A 25,128-nucleotide genomic window follows, 5' to 3' on the forward strand; every position below is an offset into this window, starting at 1 on the left:
TACGTCATCTTTTGCAGTCATCTTTTGCAGAATGGCAAAGATCTCCAAGCTGTCCAACAAACCCATGGGAAAAAATGAGACTTGTAGACACAGCAGAGTTGTGTTAACTTAAGTCTGGCACTGCGCTTGAACTGAAAGGTTGCATTGCTTTCAGATGGGAGCGGGCTCCCAGCCAGCCAGCTTGAACCACAAACAGAACAAGCTTACTACTGTCGTTAAGGATTGTGTGGACACATCCAGAACGAGACAACGAGATGCACAACAGGACACCAAGGAAGAAGTAGTACTCTGTGCTTCTGGTCACACAAAGTTGGGGTTTTTTTGTTTGCTTGTTAAATACCAGAATGCATTCAATGCAGCTGGACCAAACAACACGGAAACAGGGTAGTTCTGGGAGCGCCCTTAAATTATCATAATCTTCAACGTTATAGTAGTGCGAGTGAACAATTCAGATACTTTCCTGCAGTCATCTCCCTCTACTTTTCTGATAAGTTCAGACAAATTTGTAAGACGACTGAATTATGGTAATACAATTAACTCCAACTGACTTTACAGTCAAGTCAGAGTAGAGCAGAGATGATGGCCGCTCTCTCTCCACATCCAGTATCGCTTCTTTCTTGGTCAGAGGAAATCACTGGTGGATAATCCATGTGACATCCTCTTGTTCAAAGAGCTAAATATACTTTCTCTCAGCTAAGTCCAGAAAACAAAGGACTCAGACTGAAAAATAAACCAATTCATCCAGAAGTTACTTGCCTAACGATGGCAAAGTATGAACACACAATAATTATTCAAGGAGAGGTAACTCCCAGAACGACAGTGCAGGAGGCATTGCAAATGTCTTCCGCATTTGAATGAACCGCACTATTTCAGGTAAGTTGTGTTGTATTTCAATAATAAATAAACAAATCAACACATGGCAGTGCTGGGTTTAAAATATTGTAAGCTTACATCTACATAGTATCAAAACAACCTGATACATATTTCACAGCTGAGGGATTGCTAAGTTAGAGATAACCAACAGAGGCCCAGCTTTCAGAACTAACAGCATGGAACAAGAGATCAATGCCATCTAGTAAAGGAACTATTAACATCTGTGGTACAGCTCTTGCAACATAGTGCTAACTGCTAAAACTGCAGTATTATAATAAAGAACACAGATGGTATTTGATATCAAAATAAATAGGACCATCATACATGCCTTGTGGCAAAAAAAACCTACATTAGCTTATAATTTGTTGAGCAACAAATTGTTTTGTACTTTGCAAACAAAGAACTTACAATCAAAATATAAGTTAATAAGTGCACAAAAACTAAGACTACATTTGTTAAAAAGCAGCCTTCATCTCACAGATTTCACGTCTGCCCCCGAAGCTGGGGAATATTTCCATACATGCTGGAAGAGACGGCAGCCAAGGTTTGAAGCTGAGTGATACTCTTTTTCTAGCCCACTCAGAAATAAAGAACAGCACCCTTCAAAGCTTTTGAGAAAAAGAAAGGCTTCTGTCGACATCTTCCCTTGTATACAGCTGAATATGAAGAGCAGACAACAACCCATTGATCAGGGCAGAAGAGTTTTTCAACTCACTGCTTTATCTGATTTATTCCAAAGTCTTGAAACTAAGAAATAACTATTGTATATCCTCAGAAAAACTGAAAAAATGCTTGAGCATGTTGCTTTTATTCTGAAAGCCTATCTTCCACAATCCCAAGTATCCCAAGGCTGAAAATCTGTTTTCTATAAGGATACTGTGCAAGCTGTAATTATGTTTACAAGCATGAAAAAGGTCAGTGGACTTTTCATCTCTACCTTAAAATGTGAGGAAGTGGTTAGCTTTTATGCTAGTTTCTCCTATTCACCTCTTCTACCAGTACAATTCACAATTTCTAATGCAAACCAGCACAATTCTGAATAGCACAAAATAGCTAGGTGTGTCATTTCCACTACCTGTTCTTTACCAAAGCAGAAAATATTAATCTCACTCTAATTTTTCCATTTTTACACCACAGCCGATCTTGTTCTGCAGCTCACACACAGTTTACATGACTGAAAACAAAAAATGCTTAAACCATTGCCAGAAAGAGTCACTTCTTTTGTGCCAGGAATCTCACTCCTGGCACACTGACATCTCCATGCATAAGCCTGAAAGCCAAGACTCAAGCTCCCAATGGAAAAGGGCTCCTATCACCAGCCCCTTTGCTCCACAACAGCTGACTGATGGTGGCTGCAACACCGAGCTGATCTGCACAAGACCGTGCATCACATCGCTGGCTCACGCTGCAGGTGGGCCAGACTACCCCAGACACCATGCACACTGCGAGAAGGACCTCCCCACACTTAACATGACACTGAAAGTTAAGCATTAAATTTAATATAACAGAATATTTAGGTTCCAGAACAATTTTACGTTCCCTGTTGAATATTCTGATTTTTGTGCCAACTGTACCACCAAAAAAAAAAAACAAAAAACAAACCACCAAAAAAAGAAACTGGATACTCCTATTATTGAATAGTTTCCAGCCAAGACTTTTGTGTCAATAAGGGTGAAGTGAATATTGGAGACATCCCTAGTGCTATTTGATACTAATACACATAGAATTGTGATGTTGTACTTTTATATGTGATATAGCTTCACAAATAATTGACCTACAGCAAAATAAGCCTATCCAATTTATTAAATAATTTATCCCACTGAAGTTTCAATTACAAGTTACTCTTTCTCCTTCATTAGGCAGAAATATCAATTTTTTCATATAATGATAATGATGTTATCTTTGTAAGACATATGAACTCAGACCATCCAAAACTCCTTGCATAATTCCTTAATTTATTGATCAACCACATACTTTGCTTTAGGTACAAATATTGGTATTTAATACTCAGCACTGAAAATCCACATCTGAAGATGAAAAGCATAAAATAGTTGTGTAATAATTTAGGAACACCTACACTCTTCAGAGCTATATTGTAAATGTAATGCACACAATAACCCCAATGGAGTCAGTGAAAATAATTGCATATGCAAGTATTTCAGAATAAGACCAAAAGTACTAAAAAATATATAATAGTAATGGATACGTATACAAAAAGAAATCTTTTTTGTCATTTCCAAAATTGAACTTACTGTCTCACACAGATGATTGTATTGTATCACAAGGCAACTCTCACTAACTCATTATTCTTAAAAATCACTAACTAGCGCCTTAATCCTCAATTAGCCCTTCAAGGGCACTATTTCCAGAACACGACGTTCCTCCCAACACTTCGCTTTATCAGAAGCTGGCTTGTGTACCAACACAAAGCTACTGTTTTAAAAATATCGCTATAATGTAGAATTCTGCAGAGATACATAAAAGCTATTGAAGTCAGGCCGCTTCCATGCCATGGGCCATCGTGCAAGACTGCAAACAGCTTTCAGTGCCACACCTAAGCCAAAAAACAAGCAAACACAAAGGGTTGGGAATACTATAAGCATGTTGCCACAAAATATAGTCCCTCTATATAGTCTATATATATTCAATACAGTCTATATACAGTCTATATACAGTCTATATACAGTCTATATACAGTCTATATACAGTCTATATACAGTCTATATACAGTCTATATACAGTCTATATACAGTCTATATACAGTCTATATACAGTCTATATACAGTCTATATACAGTCTATATACAGTCTATACGTAGTTATGATTATTTAGCGATTAGTTGAGGTATGAGTTTCGGAGGATTTTTTTTTTTTTAATATCCAGGCTTGGTTTTGTTCACATATGCTATTTTTCCCCATGCTCTCCAGAAGTCCAGTTTTCAGCTAGAAAATTCTCTACAAAAACAGGAGAATAAAATGTTTTGTTATTAACACTCGGCATCAACGAAGGTAAGTCTAGAAGAAACTTAGGCAAGAACACAACATATGATCATGCTTTTTGATTACGAACTTAGAAGAGGGGGGAAAAAAACCAAACCAACTTTGCTACAAACATGAGGAGGGCTCCATAATTAGGAAAAGAAGCCAAGTGTAAACAAAGGAGGCTGACACTTTAGAGGATTAGATTGCAGCCTCAGTTCAAAACCATTAGAATTATGAAGATACCTAGGAAAAGAAATGTACATGCTTGTTGATTTTTATTACCTCTTGTAAAGGCTGCTTGGCTTTGTTTAGCTCCAGTTATCATGGTCTCTAAAGACACAAGCTCCAAAACAGAGCACCTACAAGACCAAAGCTGTAGATCTGAGTAAAGCATATTTCACTTCCTCCAGTCCCCCATTTCTGCGACGATCCCGGTGGTTTCCCACAGCTGAGCCACAAGGTTTCACTCCTACGTGGACGCTGCAGGAGGTACAGCTGGAGCATGCCGTGCAGCACGCAGGACGCCTTGGGGCTGGCGCAGGGAGACCTACCCACCCCCTGCGAGCACAGCTCCTCAGAAGCTGCGATGAAAAATTTCACTAGAAAAGCTCAGAGCTGACATAAAAGAGCAACTGTACGTGCGCAAGCAAAGAGTGAATACAGTACCCCGCGCTGCCTGTCTACCAGTCTCTGTGCGGGCCCAGCCTCAGTTTATTATGATTCATAGGTATCATCATTTGCTGATTGCCTTACAGAAAACACTGGAGGTTGGAACCCAGCTTTGTATCGCTAAATCCATCACTAGAACTGGGCACCATCATTGACACTTGCAGTAGAGAAGAAAAAGTACAGAAAAGTAACCAAGTTTCAGTCACCATAATGAAAAAAAGAAGAAATGAAACTACTAATCTTAGAGATAAACTCACAACAAACTATTTGCATTTGAATAATCCAACACAACCTATAAGCACTAGAGGAGTGGAAAAAAAAAAAATCAATCACACAGGACAAGTAAGATCCTTGAATTTCCTTTGTTTTATACAGAAAACCATTCTAAAACTTAAATATGATTCATTCTTTGTCCTCATGATGATCTACTGGATGCTCATGCTAAAGAGAGGTTTAATCCACAGCCACAGTCTTTTAATAGCATCTGCAGCCTATGTTCCAGGACAAGTGCCAGTAGTTAATGATCCTCCTGTTATCAATTCACCCTAGATGGGATGAACACTCATTTTCCTGGTCTTGGCACACAAAGACTCTGTCTTGCTTATTCCAAATACATACTTATACAAAAAGTTTGGGTAGTAGGAGGCATTTAACAGGATCAGGACCATCAGTATGGCCAAACATGAAATCCATTTTTGGCACGGGGTTTTGCAAGCAACCCTTGTCACCTCACTACTACTGTAGCTGCTCAAAAACCTCTGGCTACAGAAGTTCTGCAGGGAAGGATTTGTAGATGGGATACCTCTGTCTCAGTGCATATTTGCTTTTAATCACAAAGTAATTTTCTGTATCTAAAGAAAAGTAAACAGGTAATACAACACACGTACAGATGAAACATATGAGGTTAGCGGGCACACCAAAATCCCTCTGCCAGTCAGGCTTTTTTCCAGCATTTCCTTATCGACCACAGGAATGAACAGCTCAGATGACAAGCCGGAATACATTCAATGAGTTCAAAACTCATATATTTTGCTCAGGATTGGGCATCGCCCCCCTGGGTTCTCAGCCCAAGACACGAGGGACAAGTACATTTCCTTGCATTTAAACCACGGGCCACAGAAGTTAAACAGATTAGAAGCTCACAAAGAACTGATTAGGAGGATTTTCAGGGATACAAGACCTCTTAGGTCACAAATTAAAGACAAGTGTCTCATCTAAGTAGCTGTCTCAAATAACTTGTCCAGCATGAAAAAGCCCTCTCCCCCCTTGACAGTGAAGTGGTAACTGAACCCATGTAACGTTTCCCACCCCAAAAGCAATGCTGAAATAAGAGAAGCAGCCCAGTCTTTTAAGACCATAGTCAGCTTCATCAAAGAGGTGTTTAACAAACTTTAGACATTCTATTGCCCTACTATACACCAACTTTTTTTTTTTAAACATATTCTGGAGGAACAGATACTTCCCATACAGCGCAGCTGTGAGAGAACACACACAATTCATCTCACTCTCCTTTTCATTATTAATCGTTAGATTTCTACCTCAAGGATATCTTTATCCTACCCCAGTACCAATCTGATTAATGGATGCAAACCCTTCACTTTTCAATTATACAATAAATTTTGACTGCTTCATGAAATTGATTAAGCCTGCCTTATCCTTGCCCATAGATAAGATAAAATGTGTGTTTGGTACAGAACCAAATTATCTTTGATGAAGGAGGCACTTTTCCTTCCTTTGGGTTTTGGGGGTGTTGTTCCCCCCCCCCCCATTTTTTATACCTACCAAGTCCTCTTAGCTGAGGTCTTTTCACTGCAAGAACAGTGAAAAGTGAATTGTGGAACAACACTATCAATCTCATGTTTACAAAAGTTAGTCTTCGATTAATTCTCTGCAGGATATGTAGGACAAGTACTGAAAGTCTTCAAGAATACAAAGTTGCTGAAGTTGAGATACTCCATAAAGTGTGCTAGAAGAGAATAAACGAAAACAAACATGGTCTGAACATGGGTGGTTGACCAGTCCCGACCAACCTACACTCAGTGATTCTATGATGGTGACAAGAAGTACACAGCACCCACCTGGGGCATGGTGAGCAACCAAAGCAGCACTAGGAAATACTGACGATACAGAGAGGAAGCGTAGTCACTGCCTAGCGCACTTTGCCTGTGTATTTAAATTGGTCTTTTAGACAAGCATTTAGAAGGATTGCCTGGAGAAATTATTTTTGTTCTCCATTCTGTTAAGCTGGTTTCCAAAAGAGCTGGAACTATCAGCTTTGAATAAGCAATGCGCACTCTGCAGTATCTATGGGCAAGTGGCTACATTTACTTTAAACGCACCGCTAAAACATAAACATCCCTGAGTTATTTGGCAAGCAGAATACATTTTCTTTCACTACTGGATATCAAATGTCAAAAAGATCCCATGAAGCCAAAACAATAAAAACAAATTTAAAAAAAAAAAACTTCTAATGCCATCACGAGCATAAAGATCTAAAGATAAATTCAGATATTATCACATACAAGAGTTAAAGCAGAAACATGTCCAGTTAGTCCTTCTTCCAAAAAGCTACTCGTGCAAAAACAAATTCTCCGTTTTATTTCTTTCCTTTTTTCCTTCGTGAAATATGTCTCTGTTTAGAGAAGTGGAAATTTTCAAACGCACAGATGTTTGTGATTGCACACTAGCAGCCTGCTGGGAACCATTAATGGTGTAGAGAGTAAAGTTATTCAATCATCTGCAAGTCACTTTTCAAAACTGCTGCCTTCAGTCAAGGGGGTGATTAATGGCATCCAGCAATGACACAGATTACCCCCTGCCCATGCAAGCGCTTTGATTTTAATGCAGTTAAGCTACTGAAGTAAACAAACCAATTTGGGTGTTCAACTAGCTCTTTGTCTCATTAAAAATTATTTGACTAGACTAGTGGTAAAATAATATTGCTTATGTCCCCAAATTCAATTTGGCATTCGGTAATCATCGCAGCAATTACATTTGCAAAATGTTAAGAAATTAACAGTGGCAGAAAGTGGTCAACCTTTCATTAGGGACTTTTGTGTGTAACGAAATTAATATTTTCCAATCATCACGGTACAGCAAACATGCTTCTGTATGTTCCAAAGAGGCCAGCAGCAACTACAGTCACCAGGCAAAAGTCTCAGCAAGCATCTGCAAACTTGCTGTTCAAAACCAAACAGCACTCTACCTCTCCCAGCTAGGATTTCTGCAAACTGCAGTTCCAGCATCCCTCAAGAACACCTTCTAGAGTCTGCTGTCAAGCTGCACTTGGCATTTCATGTCAGGGCACGTTTTCCTTCCCTCTCTCATACGACCAAAATGATTAGTGTGAACGTAACTAAAATGATTAGTGTGAATGCAGCGAGTTGAATCATCCCGGCTGAGGCACTTTGTTTCTTTATTCAAATGTCAGGTGCCCCACAGATTTGAGTTTAGCATACTTTCAGTAGAAAACCTGAACGCACAATATCCGCGCGCGATTATATGGCTAACTTTGTGCTCCACACACACTCAACAACAGAGACAACTACCACAGAAGTCCCACAGAGACGCCAGGTGGCTCGTACACAGACACACGCTCCAGCAAAGCTGATGGCAAACCGCTGCCCGAGGAAAACCAGAGGGAGCATCGCTCTGGGCATGACCTAACGACCACTTTAGTTCCTTTTAGAATGAGGCAACAGGGCTGTGCCTCAGAGCTGTTGACCGAGCTAATACCGCCAGCTCACTGTGAAGTCCCATGCGAGCTCCTGGCGCCCAGGAGCCAGAGGCTGGCTGCAAGACAGCTCCCTGTGCCTGTGCAGTGCCACACCACAACCTCAGGTGCCACTTGCAACAGGCCTGCATCGCCTCCCCAGTGTATCCCACAGCGTTATCATTGCCTACTGCTATCGTTATTACAGAGTATTGAAATAAAAGAGAAAAAAATAAGGAGTCCCCATGTAAAGCTGAGCTGACAGCATGCCACCCTTGTTTTAGAAAATGTCACTGGCCACTTATTTCACAATACATCAAAGATTGCTTTCAAACCTTCAGGCAGTTATCCGAGTCTCATTTTTCATCACATTCCTCCTGACAAATTAATACCAGCCTTCCGCATCTTACTGTTTCCCACACATCCTGATCAGCCTCTTCGCTCTGAACTCACTCCAAACCCATCTCCTGACACCCTGCTACTTCCTGACTACTCGTCTCGACCTTCCTTTTACCCTTCTCACACAATTTTTTAGCATCTATTCTACACATATCCACAGCACTGTAACATAATAGAAACTTTGTAAAACCTGCCTAAATTCAACCAAACACAATAGTTGGCCAGGAGGATTGTTTCCCTTGGGCAGCATGACACAACCAGCATCCAGAAGACATACTTAATAAATACACTTTCCAGATCAACAAAAATAATACAATTCTCATAAACAGATCTGATGAGCATTTTAATCTCCCAGTGTCTGGTGGCACAGGACTTCTAAGTAGATGATGTTATTGTCTGGTTAATTTATGGAGGAGGGATGATCTATGAGACCAAAAGCACAGAAAGGTGACAAAAAGAAACAAGCTTAGCAAATAGGGGCAGCATTTTGTTTTGTTTATCAACACCTAACTTAAAGTGGGGGGGCGGGGGGGAAGGCGGCTCCAGCCAAGTCATCCTCAGAGCAGATTTAATCCCTACCAAAAAGGCCAAAGGTTTGCCCCATCTGATACAGTTATACACCATTAGAAAGCAGATTTTTGTCACTGCTCCCAACTTTCACATCGTGTACTCTAAAACATGGGAGAACTTACTATAAAAGTCAATATAAAAAAATTGTAACCATCCAAGCCTCTAACTTACTTCAAACTCTCTAATGTGTCCATTTATCAACTCCCTTGCTGTATTTAAGAAGCAAAGAAACTTGCACGTTTCTAAGGAAAAATAATCATACATATCCAGCAAGACGTATCTGTATATTGCTTTGGTTCCAATGCAAAGTGAAATATAAGGAAATTATATTGACTTGCTTCTGTGTTACAAAAAGAGTATGTTTCCTTTTTAGCTTTTAAGTTTTGTATCCTATTTTCTGGTCTATTAAAAGAATTCTCTGCTTTTTAATTTTAATTATGTTCTCTTTACCATTTTTTCTTTTCTGAGTTGACACAATATTATTAGTCCTTATGGAGAATGCTCTTTGATAAACAGGACCACTACTTTAAAGCTGCATTTAATTCCTCTTACTCACTTCCTCACCCTGAAGCAGTTTGCCATTGAGCACCTACTCTTTTGTAGGAGTTTCATACATAAATCAAGTTTCAAGAATCAAAACCAGAGCATTAATCATTACCATAAAACCTGAACTTCACTAGGCAATGAAGCTACAGATACTGAAATCTAAAAATCAGAAGTCAGTGTTAATGGATTTCTGTGTCACTTCCATTACAACTTCCTTATTTGACCTCTGCAAAACCTCTCTTGGTTTAATGCAGAGGACAAAGTAGAAGCACCACACAGCCTTTTTAGCTGAGATTTCTTTGTTAAAACTGTTCTTAGTGCTAGCAGATGCAACTTCTTATAGCTTCATATTGAATGATGTTTTCTGAAATAAAAATCTTCTCCATTCTGTTACCTGTCCACAAAACATTGAGAAATTTCATTGTTTTCAATTATGTTTTGCAGAAAGTGGATAAGGGTGATCTGACAGAATCAAGATAACGGAAGAGTGCTTAGAAGTCAATAAATGTTGTTAATGATTTCTATGTCTGATAGCTAAAATTCCAATTTTAGCTTCCTAACAGAGTCAGGAGCCTGCAAAGAACTCAGTAAGGCATCAGATAAAGGAAAAAAAGCACCCTACTGCTCAGTCAATAACCTCCCTGAAATTATAAAAGCAGAAAGACATGCCTTTTCTGAAGACAGTCCAGGTGTTAATCATACAAGGAAAGAGCTTAAAGCATAGCATGCTCTTCTCTCCCCCACCTTTTTTTTCTTTTTTAAATAAAAGCTTGCTTTTCTCCCAGCAGTGTTTACATATAGCTAAGGCAGCGAGTTCTTACAACATCTTGCATTTTCAAATGTCATTCAATCTGTTTGTCAATCTGTCCTGAAATGTCATGTCATAAAGAACTAGCCATGTTTTCTACTTCTCATGTGAGGCTCCAGCTGTCTCCTAAACAAGTAACATGGAGGATTTTTTCCCATATTTAAAGCAATTTTGTCTAAAATTAGCATTAAAACTAATGACAATATGGGAATAATTTATTTCTGTGAAGTTTAAATCCTTTTTATAAAAAGACATGAACCATCCCAGACACAGATGTGGCTTGTTCACAGAGATGAATCAAGAATGCTTTGCTCAGGATGCTTTTACCAAGATGCACAGGAGCTGAGGGGCTGGGGGAAGGAGAGAGTCCAGAAGTGATCTTTGCCTTCAAGAGTCTTCACCAGCCATCCAGCTATGCCAGCACAACTGCTGTATTTGAAATATCCATTAAATTAGTCATTTTTGGGGAGGGGGTAGGAGTTGTTGTTGTTTTGAGGGTTTTTGTAATCTGTTTTGTTTTTAAAAAAGCCTTAGAAAACAAACAGAACTTCTTTTAAAAAGACACACTGGAGAAACAAAAGCTATTCTGAATTTTCCTATTTTAAATGTGGTTTTCAACTATTTATGTTGCTCTCCAGATAAAACCTAGAACACCATCAGGATTTTTTCTTGATCAGAATATTAGTAGCTCCTAAGTGTTTACTTAAAAAAGTTCACTTGACTTGGATATAATTGACCTACTTACCTATATAGCACCTTCCGTTGAAGCAGTCTGAACTTTACAAAAGGCTTTGCAAACAGCATGTACAAATTAATTTCTCCCCCTAGACAGGGGAAAGGCATATAGGCCTGTATTTTTTTAATCTATTATATGTTATTTCTTTATTTATATACCTTTATTATAGGTATCATGCTAAGATAATAACTATAACTTCACTAGATCCCATGACACAGTATTCAGCTTTTGCAAAATTCATCCTGTACTATACACTTTCTCAGAAGGTTCTTTTTGGTGCTTGCATTTACTGCTTCCCTGCAGGTGAAGAATGAGACACACACACACAAATTTCACTTGGGAAGCAAACCAGATTTGCAGAGTTCATTTCTGCTTCAAGCTAATGCGCTAAGTTTTGTTGTGGCTGATGCTCTTGTAATGCCACTCACTTCCACGGCAGTACGGTCCTAATGTCTGCTCCTCCAAGTTGCAAATAAGAAACCAAGATCCTTGCGGCACCATACCATACTACAGGCATGTTAAGGTCAGGTTTATTTGGGTGGGCAAAAGCCTGCTTTTCTTCCTGAAACCACTTATTTAGTGTACTCACAATCTGAAGACTTATAACTAAAATAAAAAACAACATTTGCTTAGGCCACTGGGTTTAGGTTTATTGAGCTATAGTGCATCCATTTCCATAAAGACATGAAGCATTTGAAACAGTATTTCATAGATGAAGAGGAACCAGGGAAGTTGTTCTTGCTAACTCATCCCTTTAGCACGTGGTGGAAAGGTGTAGAGGTGTTGGCCAGCATTCCACTTCCAAATCCCTTCCCCCTCCCTAAGGGCTGCTTTGTGAAGGCAGAAAAAGGAGAACACCACCACTGTCCTGAAGACCCACCGTTTGAAAAACTGTCTCATAATGCCAGGAGAGAGCAAAAATGCAATCACTTAAGAACACCTTCATTAAACATTTCATATGTGGGTTTTTCCCCCTTCAGCTTCCAAAGCACAAGTGCCGCTCAGATCCCATCACTATTTTGAAGCCTGCCACTAACCTGCTATGGCAAATAAACAGAAAGAGCCATGAACCTTTGGACAAATTACACTTCTGCCTTACCCGCTGTACCTGTTGTATCACCACTTCTGTACATGTGAATAGCTTTCTCTTTACTGTAGCAGTGAGTGTCACATCTCAAAATTCAACCTCTTCATCCCAGCATTACCTAAATTCTTAGAAGAGATACTAAAGGAAAATATTAGACATCACTGAAATTAAGGATGAAAAAATTCTTTTTATCCCACAAGAAACTGTTAAAATGCTCACAACTATGCAATATGACAAAGAATTGTAAGAATCTATGCTTTAAAAAGAATGTGTGAACAAAGCAATAAAAATCTCCAGAAAAACCTGAAAACATGGAACAGGTCACTTACCTTACTTAAAAATCATGTTTTTAAAAGCCAGAAGCCAATCTTTTTAGTGATAATCTCAAAAAAAAAAATAATTTAATACACTCAGTTTGAATAAATGAAAAATTAAGGTCATACAGTTAAAACGTAACAAATAAAGGAAACAATCATTTTTTCCTAGATGTTTGTCCTCTAAGAGAATATTTACATATACACAGTTTTGTTGTCTCTCTCACATCCCCCGACACACACACATTTATATATTGAGGGAGAGCAAGAAAGGGAAACACATGCTTTTGTTACCACTCTCTGAAAACAAACACATGAACTAACACCTACACTCAGTAAATAAGTTATAAGAAAATCCTATCTTATTTTCACAGGTCATTCCAATGGGTTTTAAAGAAACTTCCTGCCCATAGTCCTTAAAAAGACTATGTCCCTCTACTTTTGCAGAAAGGGTAGAAGTGGATAATGGAAAGAAAAAGTCAGCGCAGACTTTCCCCATACAATTCATCAGAACCTACTGTAATTTGCATAAATATTCAAGCAATTAATCAAACCATAATACCCAAGTTCTGTTTTTCCTCAAGCTTTACACTCCCTTAATACAGGGGACAGCACTTTTCCTCAAGCTTATTTGGCCAAACTCTATTGGAATGCTACAAGCAAAATAGTACAATGCAAAATAAATCACTCTCAATCCCACCAGCTGACTGTGTGTTTAGATATATATATTATCAGAAATAAAACAGGATCTACGTATACTCCCAGCTGAAGTCAGCTGGAATTGCGCCACTGACTTCCATTCACGCAGGACCATGTTAAACATCTCTGGCCAAGGATTTGTTTTAATACCTAGGAAACACATTGTACATTTTGGTGCCATATAAAGAACAACAGTAATAACAGTCAGTCAGCCTTGCATAAAACCATGAAATGTTTAAAGTATTATATTAAGACCCACTTGAATAACAGAGAGTGCTGAATGCTATTTAGTGCTTGTGACCACCTGCAGTATCATATCCAGGATACAACGCTAATTTTAAATTTCTAAATGAATGCCCACTATAGGATATGCTATTTTTGCTAAGTTCTGACATGTCCATCCAGTGGCACATCTCCAATTCTGAAGTGGTACTGTTCGGCTATTAAAGCTTCCAGTTACCGCTTGGCTCAAAACTGCAAACTACTCCAAAGTTCTTTCACAAAACCTCTTCTTCATCTTCTGATTGACTTTACACAATAGAACTTATGAATAAAACCAAAATAAATACCTGGAAACAGTATAATTAGAAGTCAGCTGTGGTGTGTATTAGTCTTCCCTCCCCCCCCAGTCTTTCTCATCAAAACCTAAAATAACAGTATTTTGCATATATTATTGCAGCTTTCAGCTCAATGCACAGAAAAAACAAAGAAATAGCCGTCACCTTCCAGGCAGACTCTTGCAGGCATCTATACTATACTGACCACACCTGCCTCTGTCTCACAGAGTGGCAAATTAGAACCAAAAATGTAACAAACAAACATGGTGATAAACGTATTACTATATTCCACGTAACAACATGGATGTTGGGGAACACCATTCATCAAGCTTCAGTTTAGACCTGTAAGTCACTGAGTAGCACGGACAATCCAGCTTTACATAAGAGTTTATACTACAGAGTGGCTGTCTAGTTTTCCCAAGGAGATATTTTTAGCCAAGTTACAGGGTCAGCAAGTTTGAAATGAGCTTTAGCAATCATGGTTTCAGATTTCTACCTTTCTACTCACATGCACTTCTTTCCTTACCTGCCACATTTCAACAGGTAGATTGAGACCGTTCCGAGAGCTGTTGTCCACCATGACAGATTTTAATACATTTTTAATCATAGAGATTTAGATGCAAGCATGGCATTTGGCATACATCCTGAAGCAAACAATAAGACTTCTGCCAAAATCTTGAATGAAGACAATCCCAATGGTTAGGGGAAAATGTCAGCCACACACAGTTACATGAAGCATAAACCCCCACGAGAAGAAAAAAACCTTTATTGATTAAATTAAATGCAAATTTTTCATTCTAATACTTCTGATCTGGTTTTGTGGATTTTCTCAGGTATGCTTAATTAAACCCAGTCATCAACACCAACTTTGTTCAAAAGAGCAATTAATGAATATGGCACAGAAGCACCTTAGCCCTGGAGGAGTCTGACATTTGTTCATAGTGAAGACTGTTCATTAATTGCTCCTTTTGTTCTAAGCCTCTTAATGATATTTTTGACACAACACTACAAGCCATTGTGACTTATTCCTCACAGCTAGCAACATCTGCACTATGTTAAGTTAATAAAACTACCTTTGAAAGATTTTTAGGAAGAATTTAAAGACACATGGGGAAAAAGGTCTGGATGTGCTGACAGTGGAATAAAGCAGCTATATTGAAAGTCTTACTATTATCTCCAAATACACTTTGTATTACAAACAATTTAAGCAAACATTTTGTGTTCCAGACTCGCCATAATTAATGGAACTCAGGCAGAAGTCATCATGCTATTCCAACCTATTTCAACTGTGCTCCCACACCAAACTGAAGCGTAACGCTTCATAGGTCTTCTGCTGATGATAAACCATAAGTTCTCAGACAACTGAGACGATTGGCTTTTTGATTGCTTCAGTAAAAACCATTGGGGGTGTTTTTGTTTGTTTTTTACTTTTTTTTTAATGAAAGGAAGAAAAGGTAGAGAGCAAAGAGTCTGGCTCTGGGTTATGAAGGAACCACACTGAACCAAAAATCTCTTTCCAAGAGTTAAAAGAAGGTTGTTGCCATTTCACGCTTACTCTGGAACTCAAAAAGAGACAAGCAAAGCCATCCCATAAATTAAAGCACATACTCAGTGTGCAGTTTAAAAGTTTGAAAAATTAACTTATTTATCTCCGTAACACTTCCATAGTATCATCTCATCCATAGTAGAGTTCTGCTGCAAAGTACATCATAATTCACAGAAGAAACATAAAGCAAATAATGAAAAAGCTGCATGGAAAGTTCGTACCTGGAGAACAGCTGTAGATCCACAGACCTTCAACACAAATGAAAACAGCATCCACCCTCAGAGCTGGTGACATTACTCCAATTATCCTGACCCAGTTTTCCAACTTGAGATTCAGTTTCTGTAGTTCATATTATATAGCGACTCCTTCTGCCTGCCAATTATTTACATTAACACAGCCATCAAGTTTCATGCAATTGTGAGAAACTCTATGTTAAGCATTTCATTAGCTAATTGTATACCTCTAAGTACTTAAGAAAAGCAGCACAGCTGCAATGGATATGACCAGCTGGAACCTTGTTTCTTGATCTAGTCCAAAAGGAGTCAGACCCTGTGAACAGCCCAGGCAAGCTGAAGAGGGCAACGGTGCGAGCCTGCGCGGGGTGCCAGGCGTGTAGTGGCAGAGAGAAGGAGGAAAGGTTTTCACAATTTTGCAACTGGCCATATGAAGTGCGCTAGCTCCCACCACATCGTTCTCCTATGACATAACAGGCTCTCGTTTCCCCTCAATCTTTCCAATCCCACTCATCCAAAACATCCTCTCCCACCTCTTATCTCTGCCAGCTGTGTGTCCCCTCTTGCCTGCTACCTACCTCATTACCTTTACTCACTGAATAACACATTAAAAACAAAAAAAAACCCCAAACCACCCAACACCAAACCCACCCACCCAACAGCAGCACAGCAGCTGCCCTTCTCTACTGAGCTTCAGGACACAAAGCAGCAGGAAAAAAAAACAGCCAGCCACATGGGTGCCAGCAGCCCTGCTTGCCCAGAGTCCAGCAACTGCAACACACTCAGCCTGGGCTATGGGAATCCAGGAAAGGTGACCTGCATGTCTTAGATGGGACCGAGGTAACTAACACTCGGCACGCCTTCTGATAGCTACCTCAAGGCTAAGTTTGCGCATGGTTTGCTCACAAAAACAATTTTACCTGCTGGGACGCTCTCCTGGCTGACTTACTAGAAACTGAAAGCAGAAAAGAGTAATTCCAGCTAGATACAAAATTCACAGCAGGCTCTCATCTTTGATGGATTAGTCAGAGAGGGATCAGCAAACTACACTAGCACTGCCATTCATGCCTTTTTATTTATACGCACAAAAGAATCACTTCAGTGTCTAGAGAATCATTTGTTCATTAATACATTTACCCTCATAAAACCTATTGGCAGAACACAGGAGTACCCTGGCCTGCCTTATACCTTAGGCATTGTCCTGCATATGGCAGATCTAGCAGAATTAAGACAAATTACTAAAAAATAAAACACAGGATATTCTGAAATTTTTTTTTCTTAAAATGCACACAGAGCAAAAAGGAACTTAAGAGAGCATGTGAACTTCTTTTACTAGCGTTGCTATACCAAAAGGTAGATAACAAACCCTGTAGAACATTTATTTCCAAATTTCTGTGGACTGTGAAGCAGTGCTAATGTCAACCCTCAATATTCCACCCCCCTTCATTAGCATTAAGCAACTTAACCGTTAATTGAGAACCCTACAAAATCAACATACTATTGTACATTATCTCAAATAACATAGTAGGACCTACTGATCCCACTTTTGGAACTACAGCCGCAGTTTGAGGGAACAGAAGGGGAAATACCTGAAGGATTTAGAAATTAAAACATAACTGTACTTAAATCTTACACAATGCCTGGACTTAATCACAGCCTGCAGCAAGAGTGCATGGCAATATATTCCATTAAATCAGAGGCAAACTATGGAGAAATACTTGCACTTACACTTACAAAGTGTTCATCAGCTTTCAGAAAAGTATATTAAAACCTCAAACTTCTTGCCCATTCTTATTACTGTAGTCCAATGACTTTGTCCATGTTTCTGGTCCATCCAATTTACCAAAATTCTACTGATTCAATTGTATCTTCTGAATCCAGTCAAATCTCATCATGACCTCTGCCTGTAAGAGATGCCACTATAGCCATCAGGAAGGATTAATTCACTTTTTTTTTTCCCCACTCTCAAGCAAAGGTTGCTCCATTCTTCCCTGAAGTCCAGCTTGCCAGAATAAAGCTAAGAAGTTTATGAATTTTAGACATTACACATAATCAATATTTGATCCCAGCATTTATTTGCTCTTCAAAGAGATGAGCTCTTCAGAGCTCAAAATAAAACTATCGACTATCAGAACAGTGTCCTGATCTCTATTTCAATTCACTTTGTCTTTGGCATGGCCTCATGCACTAACCACTGGACTGAAGCTGATAAGTTCTTCCCAGCAGAAAGGCCTCTCTGTCCTTCCACTATTAATTGGCTTGTCTGGGATGCTACAGCAGCTTTTTCACTAAACAGAGGGAGCACATGATCTAGCCAGTACCACTGTTTGACAAACTGGAATAGTCTGTAAAAATGTGTGTGTGAATGCATGTGTGTGTATAGAGAGGAAAAAGAGCGTACACACCCCCATCCATGCACCCCTATATATATAAACAGGAACTAGAAGGTAAAGTCAATTATCACCATGCATTCAGTAAACCAGGAAACATTTATAAACGCTGCTTGCAAACAGTTCCTTAAGAAATTACAAGTGTCACAGATACATTTTACAATTTAAAAGCTTTATATTATACATAGGTTTTACTAACAGGAGGGAGCATTACTATGATCCAGTCATCTAACTAGAGTAATTTTGGTCACTGAGCCCCACCCACCAATTCCTACACAGAAGTTATTGCTCAAATGAATTCTGCCTATCAGAGCCTACTTTTAATTCTCATACATTTGTCACACATTACCAAAGTATCAACACTCTAGTTTTACTACATGGATGTGTCATACTTGATATTTCTTTGACATTTCAAAACCTTGAGCAAACCGAACATGTCACCTGTGGGGTATGGGCACCTTCTAGTCAACAGAAACACTACAGGAAGGCGGTTAGCTAGTGTCTCCATCTTGCTTCATGCCATACTGAATGAGACACCTGAAATCTCACAGTTTCAATGGTTCTGCACAGAGTGACTTGCATCCTTTGCTTCACACAGAATCAGAGTCATTAAGGCTGGAAAATACCCCTAAGATCATCAAGTCCAACCATTAACCCAACACCACCATGCCTCCTAAACCATGCCGTGAAGTGCCACGTCTACACAGTTTTTTGAACACCTCCTGGGATGGTGACTCCACCACCTCTCTGGGCAGCCTGTTCCAATGCCTGACCACTCTTTCAGTAAAGACATTTTTCCTAATACCCAATCTAAACCTCCCCTCATGCAGCTTGAAGCCAATTCCTCTTGTCCTATTGCCAGTAACTTGGGAGAAGAGACCAACACCCACCTCACTACAACCTCCTTTCAGATAGTTGTAGAGAACAATAAGGTCGTCCCTCAGCCTCCTCTTCTCCAGGCTAAACAACCCCATTCCCTCAACCTCTTCTCACAAGACTTGTTCTCCAGACCCTTCACCAGCTTCGTTGCCCTTCTCTGGACACACTCCAGCAACTCAATGTCCTTCCTGTATTGAGTGCCAAGTACAGGGGCACGATCACTTCCCTGCTCCTGCTGGCCACACTATTCCTGATACAAGCCAGGATGCCATTGGCCTTCTTGGCCACCTCGGCAAACTGCTGGCTCATGTTCAGCCGGCTGTCAACCAACACCCCCAGGTCCTTCTCTGCAGGGCAGCTTTCCAGATACTCTTCCCCAAGCCTGTATCATTGCATGGGGTTGTTGTGACCCAGCTGCAGGACCCAGCACTTGACCTGGTTAAACCTCATACAGTTGGCCTCAGCCCATCGATCCAGCCTGTCCAGGTCCCTCTGCAGAGCCTTCCTACCCTCAAGCAGATTGACACTCCCATCTAGCTTGGTGTCATCTGCAAACCTACTGAGGGTGCACTCAGTCCCCCATCCAGATCACTGATAAAGTTATTAAACAACCTGAGCCCTGGGGAACACCACTCATGACCGGCTGCCAACTGGATTTAGCTCCATTCACCACAACTCTCTGGGCTCGACCATCCAGCCAGTTTTTTACCCAGCGCAGAGAACACCCATCCAAGCCTTGAGCCACCAGCTCCTCTAGGAGGATGCTATGGAGACAGTGTCAAAGGCTTTGCTAAAGTCCAGGTAGACAACATCTACAGCCTTTCCCTCATCCACTATGCAGGTCACCTGGTCATACAAAGAGGTCAGGTTGGTCAGGCAGGACTTGTCTTTCCGGAAGCCATGCTGGCTAGGCCTGATCCCCTGCTTCTCCTGCACTTGCCTAATGAGCTCACTCAAGATGTATCGCTTCATAATCTTCCCCGGTACCAAGGTCAGGCTGACAGGCCTTTAGTTCCCCAGATCCTCCTTCTGGCAAGCCTCCAGTTGCCTGGGACCTCCTCTGTTAACCAGGACTGCTGATAAGTGATGGAGAGTGACTTGGCGAGCTCCTTCAGTACTCTCGGGTGGATCCCATCCAGCCCCATAGACTTGTGAGTGTCCAGGTAGCTCAACAGGTCATAAACTGCCTCCTCTTGGATTATGGGGTGTTTATTCTGTGATCCATCCCTGCCTTCCAGCTCAGGGGGCTGAATACCCTGGGGATAACTGGTCTGACTATTAACTATGACATGCTGAGCTATAGTGGAATGCACTGGGAGTGACCATACCAAACAAGTATGGACTTCTCTGTGTGAACAGAGATTCCATTTGTAGATGCCTTGGGGGAAGTATGCTATATTTCCATTCATTTTTGAATCGCCAGGTCTACCACCAGAAAATCTGATAATGGAAAACTGATGCAACAGCCTTTTCTGGTGATGAGCTCCAGGGACCAAGGGATAAGGAATACAGTTGTCAGCTTAAATGCTGTTAAAATGGTGAGAATATCTTGGGAACTACTGCTGCAAAAAGAAACTAAATGAAACAACATTTCAGAAGATACTAATAGTTTATATACAAGTTGCCACTGCTAAGGATGAGAAGATTATCAGTTAGGTCTGCTCATCGTTTTCTCCCTGGTTAGCTGCCTACAAGAGCAATTCCAAACTCTTTTCAGTCACAGTATGACATGTCAACCTCAACAATATAATACTAAGTCTTGTTAACCCAAATTCTTATGACTCAGTCACAAAAGTAAGGCTCCCATAAGCACTTCACTTCACATAAGGCTAATCCTTGTAGGATTAGTTATACAATGATGAAAGTCAACCCAGATACTATCATGAAGTCAAAGGGTTTTTTTTTCCCTTAATGTTTTGGGACACAGGGTGGCATTATAAGTACCTAAAAGACAAAACAAATGATACTCAGGAACACCCAGGGAGTTTTCCTAACACTGATCATCCCAGTTATCAACTATCTACAGAGATTAATATAAACACAGAAACACTGTTCTTCATATGAAGATTGATTTGTGGGAAATAAATTATGTTGGAAGCAAGAACATTAACACCTATGCATAATTTCTTATAAGGTTTAGAAAATTTTAGTTGCCAAATAAGCAACAAGGAAACAAGGGACTTAAACATGCCATAAAGCAACACTTCCCACAATGCACAAAGTGGCAAGGGGAGACAAGCACCTGGCTTGGCAAAAAGCGAAGCAATCTGCTGGTTAAAAACAGAAATCACTAGATCCTCAGGTTTCATCTGTAACTGCATTCTCTAGACCTGATCTATGGCTATAGATAAATCTTTGAAGGTGCCAGCATGTGCAGAGAGCTGGGAATAAGTATGGTGTCAACTGCTCTGCTCATTTCAAATGCCATTTTCAGAGTTTTCAGTGTTGGCATTGGTAGCAATTTGGGGCTTATTAAAAAAAAAGTCAAGGTTGTTGAGTAGCAGGGAAAAAAAATCCTCTCTTTCAAAGGACTTTTTAATGGGGAATGCTGAATCTACAAAATTAACAAATACATGCAATTATAAATGGAGCCTGATTTCTGCAAAGAATTCACAGTAGATCAAAAAAGGAAGTTAAGCACATGTATTGCTCCTTGCAAACAGAGCTCCCTATATATGTAGTTATGCAATTCTTATAGTTTGTCTTATAAAAATACTAGTGATATGCCTCTGTAATAAACTAGGAGGTTTTTTAACCTTCTGGAAAAAAACAATTACAACACAGCATCTCTACCACTGAAGCTGAAGGACAAGCTTTGTCAACAGTCATCCCATAAAAAGACTAACGTGTGTTTTCCCAAGAAGCAGATAGCCTATTGCAGGCAATGCGCTCATGTAGGTACTCAAAGGAAAATAACACATTTGCTCAAGTTAATTTAAGAGCACTTTATGATTACGGGTTTGAGAGATAAATATAAAGACTCAAGTTAAATATCAGAATTAAGTGTTTATCTCTAGTTCAAGACTATTTTTCTTCAAACCCAAACACTGGTCTCATTGTCCTTCAGATTAAGTGAATTTGCAAAACAATTTTCCCTGCCAGTTATAGATAAGCAAGCAAAAACGAAATTTTCTAATAAAAGCTAGTTGCAAACTCACTTATAGAAAGGATACTGAAGGAAGAAAACAAGTCACTCCACCCAGACCATTAATTTAATTTAAAACGACAGACAAAGGCAAAAAGAACAGTGATTCAGATCTTGAGCCCAGATGTTTCTTTTTGCTTTTGTTGCTAGTTACAGTTTCTTTGTTACCAGCAGTTAGAGGATGATGCCCAAGCTGCACTTGTTTGTCTTCAATATTAAAGACAGCTAATGCTTCAGGTAAGGAGTCTAACACTATGCACTCAGGAAAGCAACAGAAGATAAATTGGAAAATCTTGCAATTCTCTTGGACCATTCAGGTGAGCCTGTAGACTCTGACCGAGCTTTATGACAGAATTACATCACTTGTATAAGTGTCCAGGGCCCAGGGTAACAGCATTTTAGGACTCACACCCACATTCATCAACAGAATCTTTTCTCCCCACAAACACCAACTTCTTCACCTCTCACATGTCTCTAGATTTGTACGCATGAACTCATGCTTTTGGCAAATCAGTGTAGAACACTTATGTCATTTCATACTATCAATTCCAACAGCAGGTAGCAGAATCCATTATCATTTTTCAATAGAGTAAGGTCTGACAGACAAGTTCTGGAAGACTGACCTCCAGTTTTTAACAGATTATTACACTGAATTTCCCCGCTTCCTGACACACTCAAGGGCAATGCAGTGAGGCCTTGCCTCCTAGGTACCTCAGTCCTCAGATGAGTTTAGACTGCTGGTGAAGACAGGCATACCTCTGTGCCCCAGTCCATCTGCAACCTCCAGAACAGAGCCTGTTGCTCTTATAAAACTAACATAACCAAAAGTTGTGTGAACACACTTTACACCACTGAGGCAAAACCTACCCGAGCTCTTCTGTCAGTCCTAAATTTCATTGTTATTTGAGGGACTAATCAGAATTGTTATCTGTACACACAATCCTCCTCTCCCCTCCTTCCTCACCTGATGACACTCATTGCACACCCGCAGTTACACTGAGACCAGAGCCTATATGGCCTTACTGGGATCAGCAGCCACGGGTACGTTAAAGACAAAAAGTGTTTTTTAAGAGCATCAGTTCCCTAATACTGTTTATAGTAAGGATCCATATGAAGAGTTACATTGGCACAACAAAAAGGACCCAGTAGACAACTGTCTGACATAAAGACCCAGAACTGCCAAGGAGGACAACAAACTACAATAGTCTCTGGCTGGCACAGCATCCTCCACCTATACCTGCCTGTCTTCAGGGAGCACAGCATACAGTGGTTTTCAGGTCACAAAGAGAAGCTTTTATTAAAGGGCAAGAATTAAGGTGGTTTTCTGGTTGTTTTGGTTTGGTTTTGGGTTTTTTTTTTTTGAAGTATCTTATCAAGTGAGAGTCAAAATATGGATTTGCAGTGTCAGAAGCAGGTGCAAGAGACAACATCACCACCAGCATCATCTTTAGCTACTTCAGCATCGCAGCCAGTTCATAAGGCTCACAAGAGTCATCAGACTCTTGGCCTACCCCAGACTGATGTGCCTTGAAGAGCACTATTGGGAAACAGACCTCTCTCTTCCCTTCCAAAGCTGAAATCTCATCTTTTGGCTAAACTATGAGTCCCGTGTTGCTATATTGGGTAATATAACATCAGACACTAGTAGAAATTTTGCACACTTGCTCTTTCCTAGATATTCTTACTAAGAATTTCAATATCATTGCGTAGGTTTAAAAAGTAGCAAGGAAAAGCATGCACTACAGCAAGAAAAGCTAAATAAATATTAGAATACACACACAAGTTTTGATGACAAAATCTAATAAAACTACTATACAAGCCTACTGCAAGTTCAGAATAAGAAAGCAAACAAGACATAACAGAAGAGACCATCAACAACCAAACTCAGATTAAGTAACATACCAGCCCAATGACTGTGGACAATCCCTTTTCACAGCCTCCAACTCTGACTCTGACTTAGTAAAGAAATCCTAAAACTTTTCCAGACTTTGGGAGACACAAGGCAATATACGCAACCTATCCTCCCATAACTGGCAAGGCGAGGAGTTTGCCTCAAGTACTCAGCAGTTTCACTTCTATCAGACAAGGTCAACAGAAAGGGCTTTATCCCATACGTCTTCTCCCATACCAAAGCCATCTCAGCAGTTCTCCTAGGATACACTTCATAACTAGGGGGTTTTGCCAATGTAAGCGTTAGTGCACTTCCAGTGAAACCAGGTCAATGAAGTGATCTAGATTATGAAAAAACACACATACACAAAAAAAAAGGCAACAGGAATTTCTGAAGTGACTTTATGCTGGAGAAAACACAGGCAGAACAACTGCCTAAATGTTTTTAAAACCACATGACAAATATTAATTTGCATACCTTTGTCTGTAGAGTTCACCAGCAATAGAAGTGAGTGATTCAGCAACAATCTTACTGTGGGCCAGAAGAACAGGGCCCAAAATTATTAAAATACTCTCTCACTAGCTACAGAGGCCTTATAGTTAACTTTACATTAAGAATTCTTCATTCTCAGCTAAACATAAGTCTGACCAGAAAGCACACTTCAATAGCTTTCTGGGTTTCCACCTGGACTAGCAATTCAGAGAAGGAAGGCAGCAGCAGGGAAAGCAGCTTAATTTTGAAATTCAGAGACAGGTGAGGAAGAGAAGATGGGAAAATCCCACAATTTACAGTGTGGCCCATCTCTTCAGGCCATCCATTCAGATTATAAACCAATCCTGCAGCCATCACATACGCTCTCATTCATTCATCACATGTATTTAGTAAAGCCTAAGAAAGCATTCTAATATTACAGAGAGAACAGCAACAGGCTTCATTTCAGCATTCTGAAAGCTATAATTTCTGTAAGCTTCTCCTAAACAAAGCAAATATTGCTAAGTGGTTGCATGTTGCTGTTCATCTAGCAAGGAGTTAAAAAAAAAAAAAAAATCAGCAAATTATATGCCAAAGATTTAGAGCTACGCAATCGACATCC

General features: G+C 39.9%; 1 protein-coding gene across 5 annotated transcripts in view; it reads right to left on the bottom strand.

The window, feature by feature from the left end:
• The window catches only part of SEMA5A (semaphorin 5A), a 354,573-nt gene that overhangs the window by 324,488 nt on the left and 4,957 nt on the right, over positions 1-25,128 (bottom strand). The window lies entirely within an intron of this gene.

The sequence above is a fragment of the Phalacrocorax carbo genome, chromosome 2 (assembly GCF_963921805.1).
Source record: "Phalacrocorax carbo chromosome 2, bPhaCar2.1, whole genome shotgun sequence".
NCBI lineage: Eukaryota > Metazoa > Chordata > Aves > Suliformes > Phalacrocoracidae > Phalacrocorax > Phalacrocorax carbo.